The sequence below is a fragment of the Canis lupus genome, chromosome 13, assembly GCF_011100685.1.
Source record: "Canis lupus familiaris isolate Mischka breed German Shepherd chromosome 13, alternate assembly UU_Cfam_GSD_1.0, whole genome shotgun sequence".
Taxonomy (NCBI): domain Eukaryota; kingdom Metazoa; phylum Chordata; class Mammalia; order Carnivora; family Canidae; genus Canis; species Canis lupus.
The window spans coordinates 3,035,333-3,060,662 of record NC_049234.1 but is presented as its reverse complement, the minus strand read 5'-3'; the positions used below and the strand labels follow the sequence as shown (position 1 = coordinate 3,060,662).

At 47.5% G+C, this 25,330-nt stretch overlaps 2 long non-coding RNA genes across 2 annotated transcripts; one reads left to right on the top strand and one right to left on the bottom strand.

Moving 5' to 3' along the window:
- The first annotated feature begins 2,497 nt into the window (after positions 1-2,497).
- Positions 2,498-15,597, top strand: LOC102155901. The gene is made up of 3 exons (XR_005368441.1): positions 2,498-2,932; positions 3,044-3,309; positions 14,762-15,597. It is a non-coding gene; the product is annotated as an uncharacterized LOC102155901 (long non-coding RNA).
- A 6,970-nt stretch (positions 15,598-22,567) lies between these two features.
- Positions 22,568-25,103, bottom strand: LOC111098494. Its single transcript, XR_005368255.1, has 2 exons — positions 23,713-25,103; positions 22,568-22,986 (listed from the first exon to the last, which is right to left on the bottom strand). It is a non-coding gene; the product is annotated as an uncharacterized LOC111098494 (long non-coding RNA).
- Positions 25,104-25,330: the final 227 nt, after the last annotated feature.

The window sequence follows — 25,330 nt, the reverse complement described above, 5'->3', positions numbered from 1 at the left end:
CAGTTGTGAGAGAGCCCTAAATTAGTCTTGGCGAACCAATTTCTCCCACTCTCTTGGTCACCAGGATTGGTGCAGGTTACTGAAAGTCGGGTCCAGGACTTCCATTTGACTCTTAGAACGGTGATGGTGGACATAAAGCTATCAGCACATGAAGTCTGGAGCCACCCAAACCCTCCTACGACCCAGATGGGAGGGTGCAGCCCACATCTATGGGAGGGGGAGCCGTGCCAAGAGAGGACCAGGTCCTGGCTACACCATTTTAACTCCTATATCAAGCTGCATCTAAACACAGGGTGAGGGACACCTGGGTGGCCCAGCGGTTGAGCACCTGCCTTTGGCTCAGGGCGTGATCCTGAGGTCCTGGGATCGAGTCCCACATTGGGTTTCCTGCATGGAGCCTGCATCTCCTTCTGCCTGTGTCTCTGCTTCTCTCTCTGTGTCTCTCATGAATAAATAAATTAAATATTTAAAAATAAATTAATAAATAAAAATAAACACAGAGTGATGTGTGATGAGGCGCCTTCTGGGACAAGATGGATGAGGTCGGTCTCCTAGAACGAGCTGAGCAACTAGGTGGAAAGAGCCTGGGATGGATGACTTCCTGGAGTAAAGCCACCGTCCTGGCTGGATGTGTATGTGAAAGAGAAATCAGTTTCCATCTGGTTTAAGGGATTGTTTATTTAAGAGTCATCATTTTAGCAGCCAGACTATACTCTGATACACATGCATTTTTTCATTTCATTTATTTTTAACACTCTCATTTAATTGCCCAAGGTCATAGAAGCAAGTGGGTGTAAGGCCAGGGCTTGAGCCCAAGACAGCCTGACAGGGGAGCCCAGCTGCTGGTCATCACTTCAGCACTCTCTGTGCTTGTGTCCCCGAGGCTAATACTTTTCCCTCTGAGATGACTGGAGTAACAATACTTTACCTGATCTCATTGTCTCTATGCACGTGTGGGTGCTCTGGAGCTAGAGGCTGTGCTGTTCCCTCTTGCTTTGCCCAGGTCTGGCTGGGCCTTGGTGCTCCCCACACATGTTGATCCAATAAATAACAAATGGTCTCACTGAGCTCAGAACGCATGTAGCAGGCTAGTGGAGGATCAAATGAAGTAATGTTTGAGGAGAGGTTTTGAACACTACAAGCCAGTATGTACACAGTAGTTATAGTTAGCCCTCTTGTTAGGAAATTCCCTTATTTGGGGCAGGAATGTGGCTGTCTATGATTCTGCCTTCTGGTGCCTTCCTCTGAGAAACAGTCCTCCAGGTCCTGTTGCTCTTAGAGTCAGAGGACACCTTTGAGACCACTCAGATGCACACCCTCCCACCCCTACCCCAGGCAGGATTCCCCTCCTCGATGGCTTCACTAAGGGGTCAGTTGGTGGTGACTCTCATAACAACTGGGCACCATGATTAAAATAGGACTCAAAAGTGTAGGTTAGGGGACAAGTTCCATGCCTCTCCCTGGACATACCCATGAGTTTTTGCCTTCTTACTTCTGCACAGTCTTTTCTCTGCCATAGTCTGGAGCCCTCTTTCAAGGTCAGGCTCAAAGTCACCTGCTCTGCAGAGGTCTTCCAACTTTGACAGGCACATTCGCACTCAAGTGCTTCTCTTCTTTTTCTTGCTGTGTCATTTTGTACTTAACTCTATTATAAGACATATCAAATTCTATTTTTTTAAGATTTTATTTATTTATTCATGAGAGACACAGAGAGAGGCAGAGACACAGGCAGAGGGAGGTGCAGGCTCCATGCAGAAAGCCCGACGCAGGACTCAATCCCGGGACTCCAGGATCACGCCCCGGGGCCGAAGGCAGGCGCTAAACTGCCGAGCCACCCAGGGATCTCGAATTCTATTTTTAGGGGCTCTTGGGTGGCTCAGTCAGTTGGGCATCTGCCTTTGTCTGGCATCGTGATCCCAGGGTCCTGGGGTCAAGCCTGCACTGCATTGAGCTCTCTGCTCGGTGGGGAGCCTGCTTTCTCCCTCTGCCTCCTGCTCCTTCTGCTTGTGCTCTCACTCACTCTCTCTCTTTCTCTCTGTCAAATGGATAAATAAAATCCTTAAAAAGTATATTTTTATTTGTGTGTGTGTGTGTGTGTGTGTGTGTGTGTGTGTTTAGTAAACCCACTTTATCAAACCACCACCAAACCACCACCCTTTATCTGTGAGATTTTCAAGGGCGGAGACTGGGTCTTACTCATTTGATTCTCTGGCACCTCCCTGGGTGCCTGGCACCTGCGGACCGTTTGCTGAGCGCTTACTGAGAGGCCGAGTGCGCAGGGAGCTGAAAACTCGTCTCCGGCATTAGGCAGGTTCCTGTCCAAACCCCACCAAGCGACTCCTGCATTCACACGTGCCCGCCGTTCCTCCAGGCGCGCGGGCGCCGGGTGCCCACCACGTTCCAGGCCCGGCTCGGCCTCACAAGCTGTATCCGAACCGCAGAGACCCAAGCAGGCAAGCGGTCCGCGAGGCGAGTCTCTGCCCTGTTCTTGGAAGGACGAGCGAGCGCGGCTGCGGCTGCGGAGGGGACCTGGCGGGGACCTGGGGACCTGGGCACCTGGGGACCTGGGCGCCCCCGCGGCGGAGGGAGGGGACCGAGAGCCTCTTGAGGCTCGGCCGGAAAGAGGAACAGCCACCAACCTGAAAAAGCCACTTCTGTCGCCAAGGCTGAGCTTCCTGGCTGGTAAATCAAAATAAGGAGAGCGGCCACGGCCCCAGCGCGGCGCCCAGCCCCAGGAAGCCCCGCCCGGGCTTAGCTCTTACCAGTCAGGGTCACGCCGCAGAAAGGAAACGAGGGGAGCCCATGCGGCCCTCTCTAACTGCCACTTCCTTTTCCAAGTTCCCAAGCCACCTGCTAAATAACCCACTTATGAATGTTCCTGGGCACCGACGTCAATCCCTCTGGTCTGTGGTCTCTAGAATCTCTTTAAAAGGTGTGTAAAGGCCTAGGTTGATAGCAAAATAAGCCAAGTGTGGCAGTGCAGGTAAAGCTGCAACTGTCGTGGTGACCACTACTGTGTTGTTTCTTGATCATTTCCCCATAGTCTCCGGACACCCCGCGTCTGGCTGCCAGCACACCACCCGGTTTGCCAAGGACCTTCATAAAATAAGGCTCCTGAAACTGCACGTGGACCTTCAGGCAAGCTCTGGCAGAGCCGGGCGGCAGCCTGAGGCCCCTGGGGCCCAGCACAGCCTTGCAGCTAGGTCGTGAATTAGCAGCAGAGGCCAGAGAAGAGGCAGGTCTCCGCCCCACAAGGACAACCGGCTTCCCCTGCAGCACCCTGTGGTCCAGCGTCCTGTAGTCTAGCAGGTGAGAAGAGTTTTGCCCTGTGACTCCCGAACCAAGCTGACTTTCAGGGAATTTCAAGACACTCACCAGGCTAGCTTTCCTTACTGGACAAGTGGGAGGATCTTGCATTTGTACCAGCAGCAAAGGGAAGGATTCTAGGAATCTCAGAGGCAAAAGGTTTTCTGCAGTTCAATTTTTTTTGAACCTGCGGTTTCTCTGTTAAGGTGTGTGTGTGTGTGTGTGTGTGTGTGGTGTATGCATGCACATTCGTGTGCATACAAGACAGGAGAAATAGTCCTGGCTCCATACTGTAAAGCCACTGACTCTTGCAGATATGGTTATTTTATGCATACATGTTTTCAAGTGTGGCCTTAAATGGCCACATAAGCAGAAAGATGCCAAGGAATGTGGTGGTACAAGGGCTTAATTACAGGGACCTTTGTCCAACTAACATGCCAATAATTTGCCTAGCTGAATGATTCAGCAGTAATCCTGCCAGGTTCCCAAAAAAAATCCCCTATCTGGGATGACGTAATGTCTCTCCAGCCCAATGCAGCCATCTCTCCACGCCCACCGCCACACATTTACCATCTCCTCTTAGAAGCCACATTTCCATCTGTGGGATCTTCACTTGCCATCTGCATTGTGACAAATATGTATTTTATTATTGAAATGGTATTACAATATACAGTGTGGCTAATCTAGCCCTTCATGCTTAAAAATTCAACAAAAAATTAAAACAGAAAAAAATCCTAGCCTCCAGTGAGTTATAGATTAGCAAATCATGTCTGCAGAATGCCTCCAGTATGTCTGATTGGATATTTGATCTATGTATCCCATGAATATTTATACTTTGAGGCAAAGTGATTGACTTAATTTATCACTGAAAATTGAGGTGACCGTCTAGACTGGCTCCGTGGTGCGCGTTGCAGAGCATAGGAAGAGAAAGGGACTCTGGTCCGGCCCCAGTACCCTCGGTGGGAGCTGGCACATAAAATTTTTGCTTGCCGACATCAGATCCATCAATCTCACCCTTCTTTCTGACCTGACAGTACTCAGGGAAGATGCTCTTATCCCCATTGAAACTAATTTTGCTTTTCCTTGTGACTCCTGGCTGGGCATATCCTTTATTTTATTTCAGTTTCTTTCAATGAGAAATGAAAGGAATTCTGCTGGGAGTTGGTGGGGGTGGGGAGTTCTGGGAAAGATGTCTTTCCCGATAAAATGAGATCCAAAGAATAAGTTGCCACTTTTTTTGAACTCTGGATGTTGTTATGATGCAAGGAACTCCTACAGGCATCTTGCAGACATGAGGGAAGGTGGCCAGAAGGATGACAGAAATGGCAAAAATCAGGGTCCTTGATGTTGATAAGTTGATAAACCAACCCAGATCTGCCTTCACTTTTAGACTTTTCATTATAGCTGGTAATAAACCCTTTGTTATTTAAGCTGATTGGATCAAGACTTTCTGTTACATAGAAACTGAAAACATCATTACTGTGTGAGGCAGTGACTTTCTAGCTTTTTGATCATAAACCAAAATGAGAAATATGTTTGTGTGTAATGTACTCTAAGATGTTCTATTGTTTCCACTTAATTTTTAAAAATTCAGGTCATGACCCACTAAAGTGATTTCGAAACTCACTTAGTGGGTCATGATCCACATTTTTGAGACCGTTAAAGTCATAGGGAGCATAAGCCACTGTGATATAATGAACGCATAATGTGACAAACGTCATAAAAGATATATGAACACAGTGCTGATTACGTTGAGTTTGGGGAACCAGGGAAGCTTCCATGGAAGGGCTAGACCTTGAAAAATACCTACATTTGGGGGTTTAAAGAGTGACAGGAGAAAAGGCAAGATGGTGAGAAGTACGGACATATTCCAGCACCTGTGTGTAAACGTGGGCAGAGGTGAATGCGTATGATTTAGAGAGCAGTGAGAAGGCCTGATTCTTGTTAGATAACGTGCAGCCTTGAGTGGCAAGCAAATGAGAGGCCATAGGAAAGCCTGTAGAGAGAGCTGGGCCTAAGAAAGTCTAAAAATGCTGGCAGCTTGGGTTGGGTCTGTGTCCTAGCAGAGGCTCAAACGGTAGAGTTTATAGCTTGAGGCAAATGGCAAGGGCCTCTCCTCTGGGAGGTGAGCTCCTGCTCTGGCACTTCATTCGGCCCATAGTCACTAAAGACCCCCCCCCTTTTTTTTTTAATTTATTCATGAGAGACACAGAGAAAGAGAGGCAGAGACACAGGCCGAGGGAGAAGCAGGCTCCCTGCAGGGAGCTCAATGCGGGGAGGGGGGGGGGGATTGATCCCAAGACCTCCGGGCCTGAGCCAAAGGCAGACGCTCAACCACTGAGCCACTCAGGTGTCCCACTAAAGACCCATTTTACGTGCTCTATCTGTGAGCTGGTTTTAGTGGTGAACAGTGAGCTGGCCTTTCTAAGCTGGTAGCCCCCAGTTGAAACCAACAGTGCCAATATTGTGATTCTTCTAAATAAAACCAACAGAGCATGGGACGCCTGGGGGGCCCGAAGGTTGAGCATCTGCCTTTGGCTCAGAGAATGATGGGGTGGGGGGCCCTAGGAGTCCCACATCAGGTTCCCTGTGAAGAGCCTGCTTCTCCCTCTGCCTGTGTCTCTGCCTCTCTCTCTGTGTCTCTCATGAATAAATGAATAAAATCTTAAAAAAAAAAATAGAAGCAAGAAGGAGCAGCCAATTTTCTAATTCAGAAAGGCCAACAATTCCCAATTTATTGTTCTTCTTGAGCCCATCTACTTGCCTTCTGATGAGTTCACCTCTTATTAGATCCAGCCCCAGAAAGTGGGCTGAGCTTTGCTACTTGGCACCTCTGATGAAAAAAAAAAATCAGTGGAGGAGGATTTGAAACTGCTGGTTAAATTGGATGTTTGTGCTATCTGTGGATCTTAATTACCATTCCTTCCCTACTCTCTCCCTGAAAATCAAGAGTTGACTCTCATGATGGAAATTAATCAGAACTCCTCCTGGCTTCTCATTTATTATACCCGCAGACCTAAGGGATGGGCAAATCAGAGTGGAATTTTACCGGGAACCCAAATACTGGAGAATAGAACCAGATTATGATACATCTAAAGCAGAGTTAAGTTTATTCTTATCCTCTCCTTTCAAATTCAGTGACTGGTTTTTAAACTATAAGTCAAAATCATCAGATTTCTGGAGTATTGTTTCTGTCTTGACAGTTGACACCCTTCGTGATTTGGGCAAAGGTCCCAACATTTCTGCTGCAACTGGTTCCACACAGAAAATTACAACTAAATACATAACCTGTGGGAGCACAAAGAAAGTTCATTGCTTCATGGTGTGTGTGTGGGGGTGGGGGGGACATTTTGATGCTGAAAAGCACCAGCTTGGTTGCATTTGACCTCAGGGCATGTGAAATTAAGTGATGAGTTAGAATAATTACATTGATTCTGCCTCAATAGCTTCTTCAAGTGGTCTATTTGGGCTTTTCTTTGTAGAACCTCATTTGTTAGAATCTCAGAATGGAGTTTATACGGTGAATAAATGTGTGAAGGAGAGAGTAGACGGGACAGTGCTATTCCTCTCAAGTCCAAAGCCACACTATCTGTCTCCTCCCAGTCCTGCTTGTGCTCCTGGCTTTCCTGCTTGAACAGGCCCCTCACTCCCTTGCACCATATTCCTCAGTGGCTCCCCATCAAAGTCTAAACTTATGAACACAATACACAAGACCGTTCAATGCTGAGATCCAACCTCTCATTTCCGTGTTTTCTCCCACTGTGTCTGTTTCATGGACCAGCGTGAAGGTTAGAGAAGAAGATACTTGTATTTCATCATGAAGAATTTATCATATTTATTATAATCCCTTGGAGTCTGAAGCACCTTCTAGACTATAACCTTTAAGGGGGCAGGGGTTGGGTTTTCGCTATCAGTGTCTACCATAGTACCAGACACATGATTTGTATATAAACAGTGTCAAACTGAGGGAGTCAATGAATAAATGCAGATGTAATACCTCAAGGTTTCTGGTTTTTTCTTTTTTAAATTTTTATTTATTTATGATAGTCACAGAGAGAGAGAGAGGCAGAGACATAGGCAGAGGGAGAAGCAGGCTCCATGCACCTGGAGCCCAATGTGGGATTTGATCCTGGGTCTCCAGGATCGCGCCCTGGGCCAAAGGCAGGCGCTAAACCACTGCGCCACCCAGGGATTCCTAGGTTTCTGGTTTTAAATGGAATTTGTTTATCAATACATAATATTACATTTCAAATCTACTAAAACACCTATTCAGGATGCACAAAACAGTAAGGACTTGTAATCCCACCATAAGTGAAAACAATTGTAAAATTTACTGCCTGAGTTTGGAGGAAACTGAGGGTGATTCTAAGACTTACATGGCCAACTTGAGACTCCAAGTCAGGTATAGTACGTCCTTCATGAGCTCAAATGAAGCAGGTCTATAATGTCAAAGAAGGAAGGTAGACATTTTATTTCTCTCTAGATTTTTGTCCTGTGGCTTAGAGAGAGGCCTAAAATCTGGATTGTCCGGGATCCCTGGGTGGCGCAGCGGTTTGGCGCCTGCCTTTGGCCCAGGGCCCGATCCTGGAGACCCAGGATCGAATCCCATATCAGGCTCCCGGTGCATGGAGCCTGCTTCTCCCTCTGCCTGTGTCTCTGCCTCTCTCTTTCTCTGTGACTATCATAAGTAAATAAATAAAAATTAAAAAAAAAATCTGGATTGTCCAAATGTCGGTAATCCATTCTTCCACCACTCGGGTTTTTGTTGCAAGGTAGAACTTCAGGGATGCCCAGGTGGCTCAAGCAGTTGAACGTCTGCCTTCGGCTCAGGGCATAATCCTGGGATCCCGAGATCGAGTCCAGCATTGGGCTCCCTGTGGGCAGCCTGCTTCTCCCTCTGCCTCTAATGAATGAATAAATAAATCGTTAAAAAATAAAGGCAGGGCAGTCCGGGTGGCTTAGCAGTTTAGCGCCGCCTTCAGCCCAGGGTGTGATCCTGGAGACCCGGGATCGAGTCCCACATCGGGCTCCCTGCATGGAGCCTGCTTCTCCCTCTGCCTGTGTCTCTGCCTCTCTCTCTCTCTCTCTCTATCTCTAGATCTCATGAATAAATAAATAAAATCTTTTTTAAATAAATAAATAAAGGCAGAACTTCATTCTTCTCAAACTTACTAACAGTAAGCTCCTGCTTTCTGCATTTATTTAGAAATTGCAAGTCCTAGTTTAATAAATAAATTCCCAAAAGACAATAGACAGGAAGTTGTGTACATGTGTGCATGATGGCAGAGGGTGTTTAGGCATATTTCTGATGGTAGTTGTGTACTGGAGGAAGTATAGCTGCAGCATATAGGATACCTTTGGGGATGACAGATATAGGAAAAGTTCTGATAACAGTATATTCTGGGTAATATAGTTGTGAGTGTGTATATGTGGGTATGTGTGCACATTTCATCTATTCAGAATGTCAACAAACCAGATGCTAGATGTAAGAGAACATTCTGATTTAGTCCTATGAAGCTAAATTAAGGGAGTAAATGCATTCTGGATGTTAGAAAATGCACCAAGCTGTGCACATTATACTCTCTTCCAGTTGAAGACCTGAGAAAAGGATTCCACCAATATCCAAATGAACAGTGAGGTATATCAAGAGAAAGCCACATTCTATCTTCTAGTAACCAGAATATCTGGACAGACCTCCCTTCATTATAGGATAAGTTCTAGAATACTTCAGGTAAAGTACATGCACTGTCATCCTGAAATCTAGCAGAAGAACATATTTGAAAACAAAGTATTGCAGGAACCAGAAGAGAATTTTAGAAAATTGCTTTGAGTCTTTGTGAGGACACAACAAGATATGGAGAGAGGATGAAAAGGATGAGGGAAGAGCAGATACTAATGAAATGAGGAAAAAATTCAATCAAGGACCATTGTGGGAAAAATGAAAATGCAATGACACCTGGTGAATGTGATTAAAGCAGTTAGGAGTGGGTCAGAGGGCACCTAAAAGTTAACGATGTTGCCATAGGAGAAAGGAAAGCCATAAGCAAAGCATCTCTTAAGGCACAGGTGACCGGGTCACCATATCCATGAAGCTTTGCCCAACAACTATTTGTTCAGTAATATGTTGAGTGCCTACTAAGCAACTGGCTGTGTGCAATAGGCCAAGATAAGATGGTGGCCAAATGGACACAGTGCCTGCCTTTCTCTGTGGTCCCTTCTGCACCTTTTGCCTGATTCTCCTTTGGCACCTTTAGCATTTAACATAACTGCCGGACATAGCTGCCCTGCAACAGGAAGGTGGCATTCTCAAGGACAGGATGATGACCCATTCATTTCTGTATGCCCAGAATCTAGTATGAAAAATGTTTTTTGCATGAATAATCAAGTGAATAAATGAAATATGACCAGACTGACTAACCGCAAAAGTTCTCCTTGGATTTCTTTGACAATACCAGCTCAGAATCAACTCCTCTGGAACCATCTGGTGTTGATTTTCCGACCACACCTCCTGAGGCCTCCTCGGAGTCCAAAATCCACTGTTATTGCAGACATGAAATTACCTGGTGTTTCCTTTCCATGTTTTTATTTTTATTTTCTTCATGGACATTTATTCAAAAACAATTTCTTTCTTTTAACACATTCTTTTTTTATTATTAAAGATTTTATTTATTTACTCCTGAGAGAGAGAGAGAGAGAGAGAGAGAGAGAGAGGGAGAGAGAGAGGGAGGGAGAGAAAGAGAGGCAGAGACCCAGGCAGAGGGAGAAGCAGGCTCCATGCAGGGAGCCCAATGTGGGACTTGATCCCGGGACCCCAGGATCATGCCCTGGACTGAAGGCAGCAGCACTAAACTGCTGAGCCACCCGGGCTGTCTTCAAAAACAATTTCTAATAACTTACTTTAATAGTCTTTCCTCTAATTTTAAAAGCAACAAAAGCCCCTTCTGTATATAGAAAAGCATAAAGAAAAAAATATTGTATCTGTAAGAGGTACTAGCTGAGGTCAGTGTCTATTCTATGCTTGCCATAGAATAGACACTCAATAATAAATATTTGTAAGATGGATGGTCCTGGTGCAAGTACCATGGTCTCCTTGTCTTAGCGCTTACCTGGCTGAGGGAAGGCAACGCCCTGGTCCCTTGAAACCCCCCTCAGCCATGCCTCCAGGGCTTCCAGTCATGGATGTTGTAGCTCCTGGGAGCTAGTACCTCATCTCTATTTTTGGTGCTGCCATCACCCCTGGGCTTGTGGCTACCATGTATCTTCTATAGCTGGAGTGGTCCGAGGCTCTTGGGTGTATGGACACATAAACCATCTCTGAACATAAGAGTCCTGGTTTTCGGGAGTCCTCCATGCAGTGAATCTGAACCCTGTGCCCTTTAAGAATGGAAAGAAACCACCCCTGTCTTTTGTCATAAAGGTGGATTGCTGGTGGCCTTACCTACCTATGACTTGGTTTTATGAAATTTTTAATGCTTTTGATATTTTGATTGGTTTTCATATTTTGATACTTGCTGTTTTAAATGCTCTCCCACTGCTCATTGAACTGTGGCTTCACCTGAGGGTTGCTCTGCCTCGCTTTGAAGATGCAAAAACAGAATGATTTGGAAGGAACCTAAGCTGGAAGTTGAGCCCACAGCAGGACACAAACTCTTGGGCCTTCTTAGCTCTTCAGTGAATATGCAGGTCTTCCCTGAGTGCACCCCTGGGGGTAGGGCAAGGGGACCCAGTCTCTGAGTAGGGGCTTCTACAGAGCTGGTTCCCTCTCCTCCCCCAGGGAGGAGCTGGGGGGTACCTGAAGCAGAGACTGCACCCTGAGGCTCAGAGAGGGACTTGTGGAAAGGTGGGGAGCAATCCTTGGGATACGCATTCCCAGCCGCCAAACAGAGCAGCTCCCCTTTAGTTGGCTCTGCCCATGGGCCCTGTATGACATTTCATTAGCCCCACAGGGTGCACAGCTAGCCAGCAGAAGCTAGGAAGCCACCGGCTACCCAGAAAGGGTGCATCAGGTGCCGGCGCCTACTGTAGGACCCCACCCTACCCCGCCAGCTTTACCAGTCCCAGAACTCCACTTTGTCGGACACCCAGAATCTGTCAGTTCTGAGGTCCTGTATTGATTTAACCAAATTCATGGGAAATGATGCATTGAACAGAATGTCAGTGTATCTGTTGCCATTGAGGGGGCTCCTTTTCAGGGACCAGAACCCTAGTTGCCAGCATGGGGATCAGCCCCACTGCACACCCCCCTCACCCCAACCCGGTCTGTTCTTCCCAGTATGGAAGCCAATTGGCCACGTTTGTCATCAGAAGGTTGCTGGCAGGGCAAGTGGGGCTTTGGTGAGCAGTGTCTGACCCGGGCCAGGTGGAGCTGAGGACTGGGCTCTCCTCCAAGACAAAGTCCTCTCTCCCCTGCCTGGAATGCTGCGGCTCCGGCCCAGTGCTTCCTCTCCTGCCTGGTGCCAACCAGCAGCTGCCTGGTACAAACAGCGCTCTTCCTTCTCACCCTGTGGCCAAGTCCCACGTCCTCCTTCCTGAAGGGACCGGATTTTGTTCTGACATCACCATCCTCTGCTGCTGGTGGTGAGTCCCATTCTCTACCCCACAGATGAATCTCCACGGCTCTGAAGAGTGGCTCTCATTCCATTAGATCCAATGCCCTCTCTTAGGGCAAACATTTTTACAACTTCGCCTTTACTACACTGAAAGGAAGTTTTGGTTTTTTCTTAAAGATTTTATTTATTTATTCATGAGAGACAGAGACAGAGACATAGGCAGAGGGAGAAACAGGCTCCATGCAGGGAGCCCGACGTGGGACTCAATCCCGGGTCTCCAGGATCAGGCCCTGGGCTGAAGGCGGCGCTAAACCGCTGAGCCACCCGGGCTGCCCACGCTGAAAGGAAGTTTATAGATAACATAGTCTATCTATACATATAATTTCAAAACTTCAATAACCAATGTTATAAAGTGTTATGGACTAAATGTGTCCCCCCACAAATTCAGATGTTGAAATCTTAACCCCCCAGTGTGATGGTGTTAGGAGGTGAGGTCTTTGGGAGGTGATTAGGTCATGAAGGTGGACCCCAGAGGATGGGATTAGTGCCCCCCCATAGAAGACACCCCAGAGAACTCACTCTCTTGCTGCCATGTAAGGATACAAAGAAAAAAAAATGATCATCTGCCTTCATCAGAACCTGGTCAAGTTGCCACCTGATCTTGGATTTCTAGCCTCCAGAGCTCAGAGAAATCAGTTTCTTTCCCAGATAAGCAAGGAACTGACAATGATGCAAAGTAGAATTTAAGTGGAAAATAATTAACAATAAAATAGGGTGTATTTCAACATGAAAGTGCTCTGCAGGACCACACTAGGAGAAATAAATCAGAATGTTCCAGGTGCGAACGTCCATACCCGGAATCCTTGTGATTCTGGCAGCAGCCAGAGCAAGCCCGGACAGGTTTGTTGTGGCAGAGACTCAGATTCCATGAGTGGTGTTGGCATTGCTCAATGGCATTCTACGACAGTGAACGACTTTTCCAAAGGTTCCAAAGTAGGGTATTCCTTACCCCCCCCCCAAAGATTTATCTACTTATTTGAGAGAGAGAGAATGCAGAGGGAGAGGGAGGAGACTCCCGGCTGAGCAGAGAGCTAGATGTGGGGCTCTACGTGGGGTTCAATGTGGGGCTTGATCCCAGGACTCCAGGATCATGACCTGAGCCAAAGGCAGACACCTCACTGACTGAGCCACCCAGGTGCCCCAGGTATCCCTTGATGAATTCAGTAGTTGCTTTCCTGGAAAATGCAATGTCTTTTTAAATGCTTTAGGTTTACAGATAAACAAGAAGTAGGCTTTAGCTCAGAAAATTTGGAACACTGTCTTCACCTGTGGGAACGGTCAGCGAGAGGTTCAGAAACCATGCAGCTCTCACGAAAGGGACTGTCCTGTGCACTGCAGGTCGTTCACTGTCTCTAGCCTTTACCCCTGTACGTGCTAATGTCCCGAGCCCTCTCTGAGTCGCCCGGCCCGTTGACCACGGGCTCCCCCACACTGCTTCAACACCCCAGCTGAGAGCCGCAGATCCATGCAAATCCTGATGCTCCCATCCCCCTTGCCTGGGATGAAGCACAAGAGGAATCCTACTGGGGGCCTTTGGCCCAAGGTGTGTCTACTCGATAAAAAGAGACACCTCTGAGGGGACACCTGGGTGGCTCAGCAGTTAAGCGTCTGCCTTCGGCTTAGGGCGTGATCCTGGGGTCCAGGGATCGAGTCTCACATCGGGCTCCCTGCGAGGAGCCTGCTTCGTTCTCTGTCTATGTCTCTGTCTCTCTGTCTGTGTCTCTCATGAATAAATAAATAAAATCTTTAAAAAAGGAAAAAGATAAGAGACACCTCTGCATAAACAGTAGTTCTCTCTGGCTATGGTTACCCTGTGAAGATAGGCGATGGGGGGAGGGGGTTGCGGGGAGAGCTGCAACCACAGGCTGGTTTGAGGAGAGCCGGCCGGAGGCCAAGGCCAGGGCACAGAACCGAGCAGAGCAGAAAGGTGGAGTGAGGAGCTCAGTGACTTTAAATGAGCTACTGAATGCCAAGCCCAGAACTGTTCCGGCTCCATTCCTTTGATATGGTAAGTAATTGTGCAAGCTGGTGTAGTTGGGGTTTTCTGTTATGACAGCCAAGATCTTCTTCCTGATAAAAGTATTCATATTCCAATTGTTTGGAGACCCCCCTTTCTGGGCTTTATGCAGAGAATGTGCCTCCTTTTTTTGGCTCTACCATGAAGTGTGGTGATTAAGAAGTTTCTGGGTTCACATTCCAGGTCTGCTTTTACAGGCTGGGAAAGTTTAGGCAAGTCACCTCATCTCGTGAAGTCTCCTTTCCTCCTCCGTAAAATAGGAACAATCACAATCATGGTTTTTCTAACTTTGGGGAAGTCGGGATTCAATTAAGTGAGTTAACATAAGAAAAGCATTTCAAACTGCCTAGCTCAGTCACTGATGCTGAATGTCTCTTTTGGCCACTAACGATGGAAATTCAATTCCAACTAAATTAAGCAAAAAAAAAAAAAAAGAGAGAGAGAGAGAGAGAGAGAGAGAGAGAAGTTGTGGACAGCTGAGGGCACTGAGATGGGTTACAGAATCAGGGAGAGCTGCTGAATCAAGTTCTCAAGGATGAGATATGGTGGTTCCCAATAAGCAATTCACAGCCTTTGGTTGCCCATAAGAATCACCAGAGGGTTTTTAGAAGTCTTGAGGCCCAGGCTACACCCAGACCAATGAAATACAAATTTCTGGGGCTGGGCCCGGACCTCAGCAGTTGTAAACCTCCCCAGGTGATTCCAACGCACTGCGTAGACCTCTCTCTTTGCTTCTCTCGCCGGGTTCCACTCTACAGAAAGCTCTTCCACCCTCCTATCATAGTCTCATTTGAGAAAACAAGTAATTAACGAAGCTTCTTTCTTTCAGCATCTGCATGTCAATGGATTTGTCCTGCTCAGAGTCTGTCTCCTGCTCACCCTCCTTATTCTGATCACCCTTGCCGAGGGTTGGGATACCAAGCCACCCCAGCAACCAGGAATCTTGATTGACAACACACCAAAAACACCTGGGATGAGACAGAGCAATTCCCTCAAAGGACTAGAAAGAACAGGGAAAATCTGTACATATCATCTAATTAAATGAAACTAATTATGCTTCATCTTGGTTGATACAATTAATTGTTAGCGAGTTTTGCTTCAGCCATTTTCCCTAATGGATAAGACTTGGGCTTGATGGGCTCTTTCCTTTAGGTCTCTTAGCCACCGCAAGTGACAGGTTATTGCTTCGCTGGGATGATGCCTGGCCTGTCGATGGCAGGTTGTTCATTCCCAGGATCTGCTTATTCACGCCCACGGATGACTGAGCTCATGGGTTACGTACGCTCCTGAACTCCCTGCAGGATGATCTCCTAACAATGCTGTCACCCATAGGTACAGCATTTCGACTCAAACTGAAATCCAAGTTTCCGTTTCCTCCAACTTTGGACCTCTCATCTGTTTTACTGGCTTGTCTTTGGGTGGAGGAGCTCTTGTGGGAGGCACCCTCTTTTAACTGACAGATGATTGGAAGGACACGTGCAGACCTCACTTGTGTTTATCCACTTGTTCTGAGGAGCACTCACCAAATTCCCTTTTCTAAACTGGACATCATTGAGAACAAGAAAACACATTCCCAACCTTCCAGAAAGTGGGAACTTTTTAAAATCAGTTTGGGCAAAGAGTATCTGGGGAGAGAAACCACAATAAATACCTGCGTATAATTAACATAATTACCACCATTAAGCAAACATATCTGCATCCCCAAGGGTTCTGGCAGCTGTGGTTTATCTCTGTGGCCCTGCCTGTCACATTTTCTGAATTCAGCTCAGCTCTCCTGCAGGTTTCACAAGGTTCTGGTGACACACTGAGCTGTTCGTTTTGATGGCTGTGTTTCCCAACCAGCTAAAGGCATTGCTGCAACACGACAGATGGATGACGGGCAAGTGGCCGCAAGGTGGGCGCAGTTGGGGGAGGGGGCGGACGGAAGGCCTGTGGTTGTGAGCGCTGCCTGGGGGGCTGTTCTTATAAAGGAAAGCTTGATTTCTTGGTTATTTAAGTAGATACCTCACTATGTATTAAGTAGACATGTATTACAAAACCATTCTCTTCCTGTTATGTCCGGGCTTTGCATAGTTTCAGATGAAACGAAAGGGGCCCCCAAAGGGGCTTTGCTCCACCACTAGGTGGAAGAACACCATCACCCCCAGAGCGCTGGAGGCATGGGCCCAGGGAACAGGAAAAAGATCTGCTGCTCCCCTCCTCCCCCTCCAGTCCCCTCCTGCACTGGGCAGGAAGCCACCTGCCTCGGCAGCAACGGCCACCAGTGGAGTCGCACTCAACGTGTGCTTTACATTTTGAGATCTGATTCCTGCGTGAAGCCACAGCATCCTCTTTGGTGTTCTTTGAAAGTTCTGTGTTTTTCCAGCTGTTCCACAAACCTCTATTGGCCAGGGCAGCCTTGCACATAGCTTTCCAAAATTACCCAGGCCATCAACATTCTTTCCACCCACAGTATCCGCACTGACCCCTCTACCATTTGTTGATGCAAATCCTTCCCCTTCTAACCGGGTTGTCTCACTTCCGCCTAGCACAAAGGCGGTGCACCCCACTCAGCCCACAAGTAGAAAGGGGAAAGGGGTCACCAGGCACAGCCAGGATTAGTTTTCTCTATTCTTGAATTTTATATAAATAGAATCACACAGTATGTCCTTTTCGTGTGTGGCTTCTTTTGATCAACACGTCGTCTGTGAGATTCAGGCATGTAAGCCCTTCTTATTCCATTATATAAATAGACCACAGTTTGTCACTTCCCTTATGGATGGACATTGGGGTTATTTCCAGGTTTTGACTGTGATGAATAAGGCTGCTATGGACATTTTTTGTTCAAGGCAATTTCTGGTTGTATGTACTCACATCTCTTGTATGTATACCTAGGGGTAGAATTGTTGGTCCTTCTAAGTGTGTGCTTCGCCTTACTAGAGACTGCCAGCTTTCCAAAGGTTTTAATATGTTTCCTCGTCGCAACAGCCTTAAATGTTCATGAATCAGTTCACCATCACTTACTGAGCACCCACTATGTGCCAAGCACTGTTCTAGATGCTGGGATATAACAATGAATAGACAGATAAGGTTCCTGTGATCGAGGCTCATTCTCAGGGTTTGGGGTTAGGCCACATGACCAAAATAAAGAAGGTAACTTCAGGCGCTTGAAAATAGGGTAATGAGATGGAGCACTAGGGAATAGGAGCCGCTTCTGCCACCGCGTCAGGAAAAGTCTCTTTGAGGAGCTGAGTCTGAGTCAACACCTGAAAGGTGGAGCGGTGTGGCCACACAGAGCTGGGGGAACAGTGCTAGAAGCAGAAGGAATAGCATATACAACTGCCCTCAGACAGGAAAAAGTGTGGTGGGTTTGAGGGAGAGAAGGTCCATGAGGCCGGCAGTCATTCATTCATCCAACAAGTAAATATATAGTAAGCTTCTGTTATGTTGCAGGCACTTTTCGAGGCCCTGGAAATGTAGCAAGTGACCAAAATAGATGAACAACCTGCTGTCACAGAATTAGAAGGAAAGAGCGGGTAGGAGGGTTTGGAGGAGGAAAGAGAGGCCACGTTAAGTAGGACCAGATAGATCACAGAAATGAGTCTAGATTTTTATCCTGGAGCAGTGGCAAGTCATGGAAGGGTTGTAATCAGAGCCAGGAAAATGATCTAACTTATAAGGATGGAGTAAAGGAGTCATTAGAAGGCCCTGTGATCCAGGCAGAGACTCTGGGCTGAAACTCTGTGACCGTGGAAACTGTGAAAATGACCAGACTTCAGGGTATTTTTTTTTGGAGTTTGAGCTAATAGGACTTAATGAAAGATTGGTTACAGGGTGAGTAAAAAGAAGAATACAATTTAGATTCTAGGTTCTTAGCCGGAGCAGCTGGGTAGATGGTGACACCATGCATGGACACCAGGAGGACTGAGGAGGGGGTAAGAATTTGGCTAGGAAAAGCAAGAGTCCTCCGTTTTGCTAAGTGGAAGATGCAAATGAGCATTAAAGGGGAAATGTTCAAGAGGCAGGAGTTAAGGGATCCCTGTGTGGCTCAGCGGTTGAGTGCGGCTGCCTTTGGCTCAGGTCTTGATCCCGGAGTCCCAGGATCGAGTCCCACATCAGGCTCCCTGCGTGGAGCCTGCTTCTCCCTCTGCCTATGTCTGTCTGTGTGTGTGTGTGTGTGTGTGTGTGTGTGTGTGTGTCTCATGGATAAATAAATAAAATCTTTAAAAAGTAAATAAATAAAGGTGCAAGCCTGAACGGGAGTGCCTAGGAGGAGCATATGGGCCAAGAAGGTGCCAAGGAAGAGTCTTAGAATATACTGAGACTTTCATGTTCCAGTTTACAATGAAGAAACTGAGGCTCAGAGGCGTGAAACAAATTGCCCAGGGTCACATGGTGTGTGACAAAGCCAGTCTTACTTCAGAGTCTGCATACTACCCACGCATCTTTAATGCTGTGGTTTCTCGGTTCTGCCACTTAGATGCCATGTGACCCGGAGGGAATGATGTAGCCTCTCAGTGCCCTTACCCTGTTACCTCATCTCTAAGGGCAGGGTAACCATAATTCTGCATAGCACATAGGGCAGTGTGAATATCAGATAAATTCATATAATGAAAGGGCTTAGAACAATGGCTGGCACACGGTGGGGTTGGCTCGGATCATTACATAAGCCACAGGCTAAGCGCATGCCGGCCTCAGAGGCGAGAGCAGGAACGGGGTCCCGAATCTGCATGGCCAGGGTTGCTGGCTCCGGATGCCAGGGCCAGGAAGGTCCACTTCAGGCTGAACTCCTTTATACTTGTTCCGACAAGAGGTCCCAGGGCATGGATAAACCAGGGGAGCTATGTTTCTTTGGGATCAGGTCAGTAAGAGGGCGAGGGCAGGGCTGCCAGGCAGAGGTGACCGTGACTCCTCAGCTCCAAAAATGCACAAAGGTGTGTGCAGGAGCCCTGCTTAATGCCTTCTATTCTGCTCTGGCTGACATTGGATGTCTAACCACGTTTGGTGCAATAAATATATTTGGTCTTTGTCCTCAGCTCCTAGCACAAAAATCTTAAAACTCTTGGAATTTCCTCAGTGACAGGCATATCTTTTGTCATTCAGCGGACCCCTTTCGAGTATACCCGAGTTTAGGCTAATGAGGTGGCTTAGCCTGGGGCTGCTAGATTTCTTCTGAGGGGCTGACCTTTCAGCCCCACCCATGACATGTGGGAAAGAGAAGGAGGGGGTGACTGCAGATTTAACTCTCTAGGAACTCTTGAATAACAAGATTTGATGAGCTTCTGGTTGGGAAACACATCCATGAGCCAGGTGGGTGGCATACCCCAGTTCCATGGGGACAAAAGCTCCTGTGCTCCAGACCCTTCCAGACCTCACCCTATGGACCTCTCATCATTTATATCCTTTATAATCCACTAGTAAAGGTAAGTGAATGTTTCTCTAAGTCCTGGAAGCCACTCTGGCTAGTTAGTCAAACCTGAAGAGAGCTTTGTGGGAACACCCAGTTTACAGCACAGGTGACAACGTGGACTAGCAAGTGACATCTGAAGTGGGAGTAGTCTTGTGGGAGTAAGCCCTTCACTGGGGGGATCTGATGCTATCTCCGGGTAGTGTCAGAACTGAGCTGAGTTGTAGGCACCCACTCAGTGTCCGCTGAGAATTGGAGGATTGCTTGGTAGTGTTGGAAAACACGCATCAGAGCCATGACTCAGGATTCTTCCAATTAGCACCTCGGCTGTAAAAGCCGATGTGAAGGCAAGAGAAGAGAAAGACCTTGTGACTATCAAATGTATTTTATGCACGTGGGACAAACACCTGTTTTGTATGTGTGTGAGCACAGTGTCCCCCGCCCTCTGCTCTTGGTAATGGCAGCCCTCCCTTCCTTGGGGTTACCACCCCACCCCCCACCCAGTGTCAATCATAGATCCCATGCCCCAGCCTCAATGGTTGTCTGAAGGGTGGATGCATGATCCCAGCCATACCAACCAGAAAAGTGTCCTTTGGCTCTACAGATATTGGGAGAATAATCTTTCTTTCCTCAGGGGATGCTGAGCTGTGATGATGTAAGAATGGAACGGTCGGCCTCCATACCTCCCTTTGTCCATCAGCCATTAGGAGAGAACAAAACCAGTGGAGAGACAGAGGGCTTTTGCAGCTTTAACCCAGCCCTGGCTCAGTGATGGGAGTCAGAACATTCCTTCGGTTTGCTTAAGCTAGTTGGGATGCCTCACAATCCTAAAGGACTAATTCATGTTAAGTTCCACTAGTGCTAATTTTCACAGTCTTAGTTGAGACTCTCCTGAAAGTAATTCAGTGTTGTCATTTAGTTTCATGAATGATGAACCTTGAAGTTTGAAAGTTCCAGCCAAGGTCTTTTTTTTTTTTTTTTTAAGGATTTTATTTATTTATTCATGAAAGACACAGAGAGAGGCAGAGACATAGGCAGAGGGAGAATCAGGCTCCTTGCGGGGAACCTGATGCGACCCCATCCCAGGACTCCGGGATCACAACCCAAACTAAAGGCAGATACTCAACCACTGAGCCACCTCAGTGCCCCTCAGCCCAAGGTCTTATGGCATTAAACAAACTGACTTGTGACTTAGAACTCTGAAGTCCTCGGGGGATCCCCATAAAAAAAGGAGCCCTCAGCTCATGTGGTCAGAGTATTTGGAGACAAGAGGACACCAAACAGACAATACTTTGCTTAAGGACCTAGGACATCTCAAGACAAGGAGACTGAGACAAAGGAATCAAGTGAGTTGGGATTGAGATCCTACTGGATGGAATCAAAGCAACCCTTTGGACTTGGATTTCTACAGTTCTGGGTCCAGTAAAAGGTCCAGTTGAATTATGAGTCCCTGAAAGATTTAGCAGATTTCCAGAATCTTACGGATTCTAGTCTTCCAAGAGAGAGTAGATCACTGGGTGGTATTTGCTTCATTCATACATATGTGTGTGTGTACATATACACATACACACACACATACACACACACACACACACACACACACACACACACACACGCAAACAGGCTCTAGCTCACACATTTCTCCAGAAAGGAAGATTTAAAGAAATGGTGGGGAAAAAAAAATCAGAATTCCTTAAAACCTCCTGGGGAATCATGTGAACTTGGCCCCTATTCCTCCTGCAAGATTTTCATCTCAAAGTTCTAAATTCTTTTCACAGCTCTTGAGTAGGTGAAAGCCCCTTGAGAACGAGGAGTCTTGTATTGTCTTGCTTTCCTTTGGGAAGCAAGGAGGGAAGATTGAGGAGTCGGAAGGTTGGGGGATGGGGGTGTCCATATCCCCTGCGCCTCCAACCTGGCAGGCCCAGGTTTGAAAAGCTCCAGAAAATGCAGCACTTGAAAATGTAGCCAGGAGAGCGTAGACCCAGGAGGCCCAGAACTAGAAGCAAATGTGGGTTTTCGGTGTTATTCTTGTCTTCGCTAGGCCAATCACTCCTCCTCCCTGTTCTTGCTGCCTGGAGCCGAGTTTTTAAAGGGTAACTCTCTCCCTGCTGAAAGGGAGCTTTTGTCTGCCTAGGGAATTCCTGAGCACGAAGGAGGGAATCAGGAGAGAGGTTCGGGTTCCTGCCTGGCCACCTCCCTGCCCCAGCGGGCTCAAGGTGGAGTGTGTGCCCCGGGGGTGAGTGCTCCTTTCTCCACCACTGTTTTACTGGTGGCACAATCAGCCTCTTAGAAGATGCTAATGAGATTCTGGTAGAGAGCTACAAAATCATCTGTGGCAGATGGTAGAAGGTTAGGTTTTGATTCCTCTTGTTCCACTGTTGTTTTTCTCTAAAAATGTGCTAACCAATGTGCTGCTTTCTTGTGCTTAATTTTGACAAAGCCACAAATTAATTTTTTAATCCTTTTCATCCATCTTTCCTCTAATCGTAAATATCTTTTTAGAAATGAAAGCGATTCATTATGCAGCTTCTTTCCTCTGCCCCTCCCCTGCAGTCTGTATTTTTTTACACAGAAGAAATCATTTGAATTCTCTTTGAACCTACAGAGAGAATATAGGCCAATGCTCTGAGTGCCCCTGGTAATGTGTAATTTCATTTTCTTATCGACTGGTGCAAGGCTAGGTTATCATGTTTTGGTATGTTTACACTCCCTCGTGGACAGATATAAGAACCAAAAAGGAGCCAACAAAAGGAATACCACCATTTATTGAATACCTTCAACACTCCGGGCATCATGCTAAGCAATATATGGACAATATTTTAGCTAATCTTCACATTAATCCTAAGTAGGCACTGTCCCTATCCCCAATTTACAGATGAGGAAACTGAGACCAGGAGAAAGAAACATGTCCAACATAGAATGGCCAGGAATTGAAAGCTAGGGAGTTCTGCTCCGAAGCCAATGCTTTCAGACAGTACATTCCTCTGTTTTCCTTGATGAATTTCAGTTGCATTAGTGCTGGTGGTCTCTAGGACTCAGGGGCACTTTTCCTGATTCCAAACCCTTGTTTGGAGGCCAGATATCAAAAGGTTTGTTTATGGTGAGAGAATCTGATATTAGTTACAGAGTCATTGGCTTAGCTTCAAAGATGGAAAGCAGACCCACCATTTTGCAAATGAAGATGTTAGGGTATGAACGGTGTTTCAGGGACCTATCACTGTGTAACACACCACCCTAACACTAAGCAGCTTAAATCACAAAACTATTTTATTGCTCCCAATTCAGTGGGCCAGGTCTTCAGGCAGAGCTCAGCGGGGCTGTCTGGTATCAACCGGGTTGGCCAGGTAGCTTCGAGGCCCTGAGGCTGGCTTCTGGCTCTCAGCCCAGCAAGATAGCCTGGACTCTACGTGGTGGCTCAGGCTCAGAGAACATGAGGCCTTGGGCCAGAACCGGAACAGCATCCCTTCTGTCTCCTTCCATTGGGCAAAGCCAGTCCCAGTACCAGCACAGATCCAAGGGGAAAGGGAATTGACTCTACCTCTTGATGACAGGAGCAGCGCATACACACATGGTCATCTTTACAGACAGCACCACACACGGTGACTTGTCGGTCACAGATAGCCAAGGGTTAGGCCAACATCATAGAAAATCTTACCACGGCAGCCTTCCTGGAAGGCAAAAGATTCCCCTCAGAATCTGTGTTCTTTTTTCTACTCTTTCAGTCCGAACAGGTAAATGTGAAAGGTGTTTTATAGGGAATGGGGTGATGCCACTCATCTAATCCTGTGGGTGATGATGTTCTATGAGCCCATGTGACTGACTGTGTCTGTCCCACATCACACTCAGTGGCACCTCCTCTGATCTGGGCCAGCCTGCATGTTCCCTTTGCCAAGAGTGAATCCCAGGCAAAGGAAAGGGGATCGGAGGTGTTTGCCCTACCAATGCCACAGAGGTGATGAGGCCAGAGATGTTGTAGAAGCTACCAAGATGATTGAGGAAGAGAAAACCTCCACCCACCCAGAATGATCAGCCCCATGTGCCTCTAACAAAAACAGATGGAAGGCCTCGCCAAGAAAAATTCAGTGAGAAAAGAAAGGAATTTCAGGCCTTAACTAGCAGGCCGTTTGCAATCATTTTAAAAAGCTCATCCACCGACTTGAGTAAGGAGAAAACATACACTCAAGGTCCAGTGTAGGAATATGTACCTGGGAAAGAAAAATAAAGTGGACTATGACCAGGTGAAGAATAATTCAAACTTAGCAACTGTTTGAGCAAGAGGGAGCCTAAGAGATCAAATTTAGTCCAAACCCCATTTTATGCGTGAAACAATTGAGGCCCAGGAGAAGACAGAGGTGAGGTGCCTGCCCCAGCTCCCACAGCTCAGTTATTCTTACCTTCGTAATGACCACTTAGTAACCACTGATTAGGTGGCAGGCGTTTTGCTGGGTGATGGAAACTCGAGGTGGAGTAGGACACTGTCCTTGCCTTCACAATGCTGACTGTCTAGGGGAGGAGAAGTTTGTGAAAAGCAGGATCACAGAACAAGGCAGGGAATGCTGTGCCAGCCATGCTCAGAGTGGACCAAGGCTGCCCCACATCTCAGCTCGGGGCTCCTTGCTTGCTTGAAGTCCATGGGCTGCGTGTAGAAGAAAGCTCGGTTTCAAAAATCCTGCCAACTGAGCTACCCATTGGAGCTACATCAGAGCCCTGTGCTTTAAAAGAGAGTGTAGTCTTTCAATCTCATGTGCATTCAGAAGAGAACATCCTGAATGTGCCTTGCATTTGGGCAGGTCCTAAGAGAGCATTCACACATCTCAGGACAAGGACAATGTTGCTGCATGTGATCACCACCACCAGTCCCAAGGGAGGCGGGAGCTTTAATCCAGAACCTCTGACTTCCAACCCCTTTGCTGGGCTACCACAGGAGACATATTCTGGCTGGAGGTCACCACAAGCACCCATGTGGGGTCCTTTACCAACTCATAAAGTTGGTTTATAAAGGGTGTTGGATCTAAAGGGAGCTTAAGAGGTTTGGGAGAGTACGGCGATTCACTGGTGGCTTCTACTTTCCACAGCCTTCAGCTTCTACCAGTGGTCCTCAAAGGTTGCTGCCCCTTCCAATCATCTGGGGAGCTTACAAAAAAACCTGTGTGATTTTTTTTCCTACCTATGTGAGGGAGAGAGGGGAGCCCAGACCTGGGTGTGACTTTACTCTGCAAGCCTCAGGTTGCTCATCTGTCTGGGGGGAGAAACTCACAATCCAGAACCCCCTCAGAAGGCTTGACGTGAGTCAGCCACCCATCAGAGGGCTATACAGGAGTGCCTTGCTTAGTTCTCACGACAGTTCGAGTTAACGATCCTAACTCCATCTTACAGATGAAGACACTGAGGCTGAGACCTTAAGTCACCCTGCCCACAGTCACAGGATGAGCAATAGGCTACAGTTTGGGGGCAGCCTCTGGGGAAAGCCTGCACACTAACCTCTGCCACACCCTTTCCAAGGGGCAACGACACAGAGAGAAGTTCCCCAGGTATAGTCGTCTTCTCTCCTGGATCCCGCCCTTCCCGGTGTCTCTCTGTTCCCTGGGATCCTGACCCTTGATGGCTCCTGCTCTCTAGCTTTCTGTGACTCTCACCACCTGCTCTGATCATTCTTCCTGCCACCGTCAGCGCCTGCCCCCAGCAGGACTGTTCTCCCAGGGACTCAGGCCACCCAGGGACCCAATGCCAGCACCGCCCCCCGCCCCCCAGGCTCTCATGTGGACCCTTCCATGTATTCCATCCAACCCAGTCTCCCTCCTTTTTCTCCCCACCCCCACCCCGCCCCCCAGACTGTTTGAGCTTTGGCTTCAGCCCAGCAGTCCTCCTATGAGGGGGGCAGAGAGCAGGGAAAGGGGAGCCTGGAGAGCTCCTTCCTCTACTGTCATTTCCTGGCTGAGTCGGCCATGAGGGTCGGTGGAGAGCTCAGCCGTCCTCACAGAGCTAGGACAGCTCGCCGGGCGCCGGGGCCTT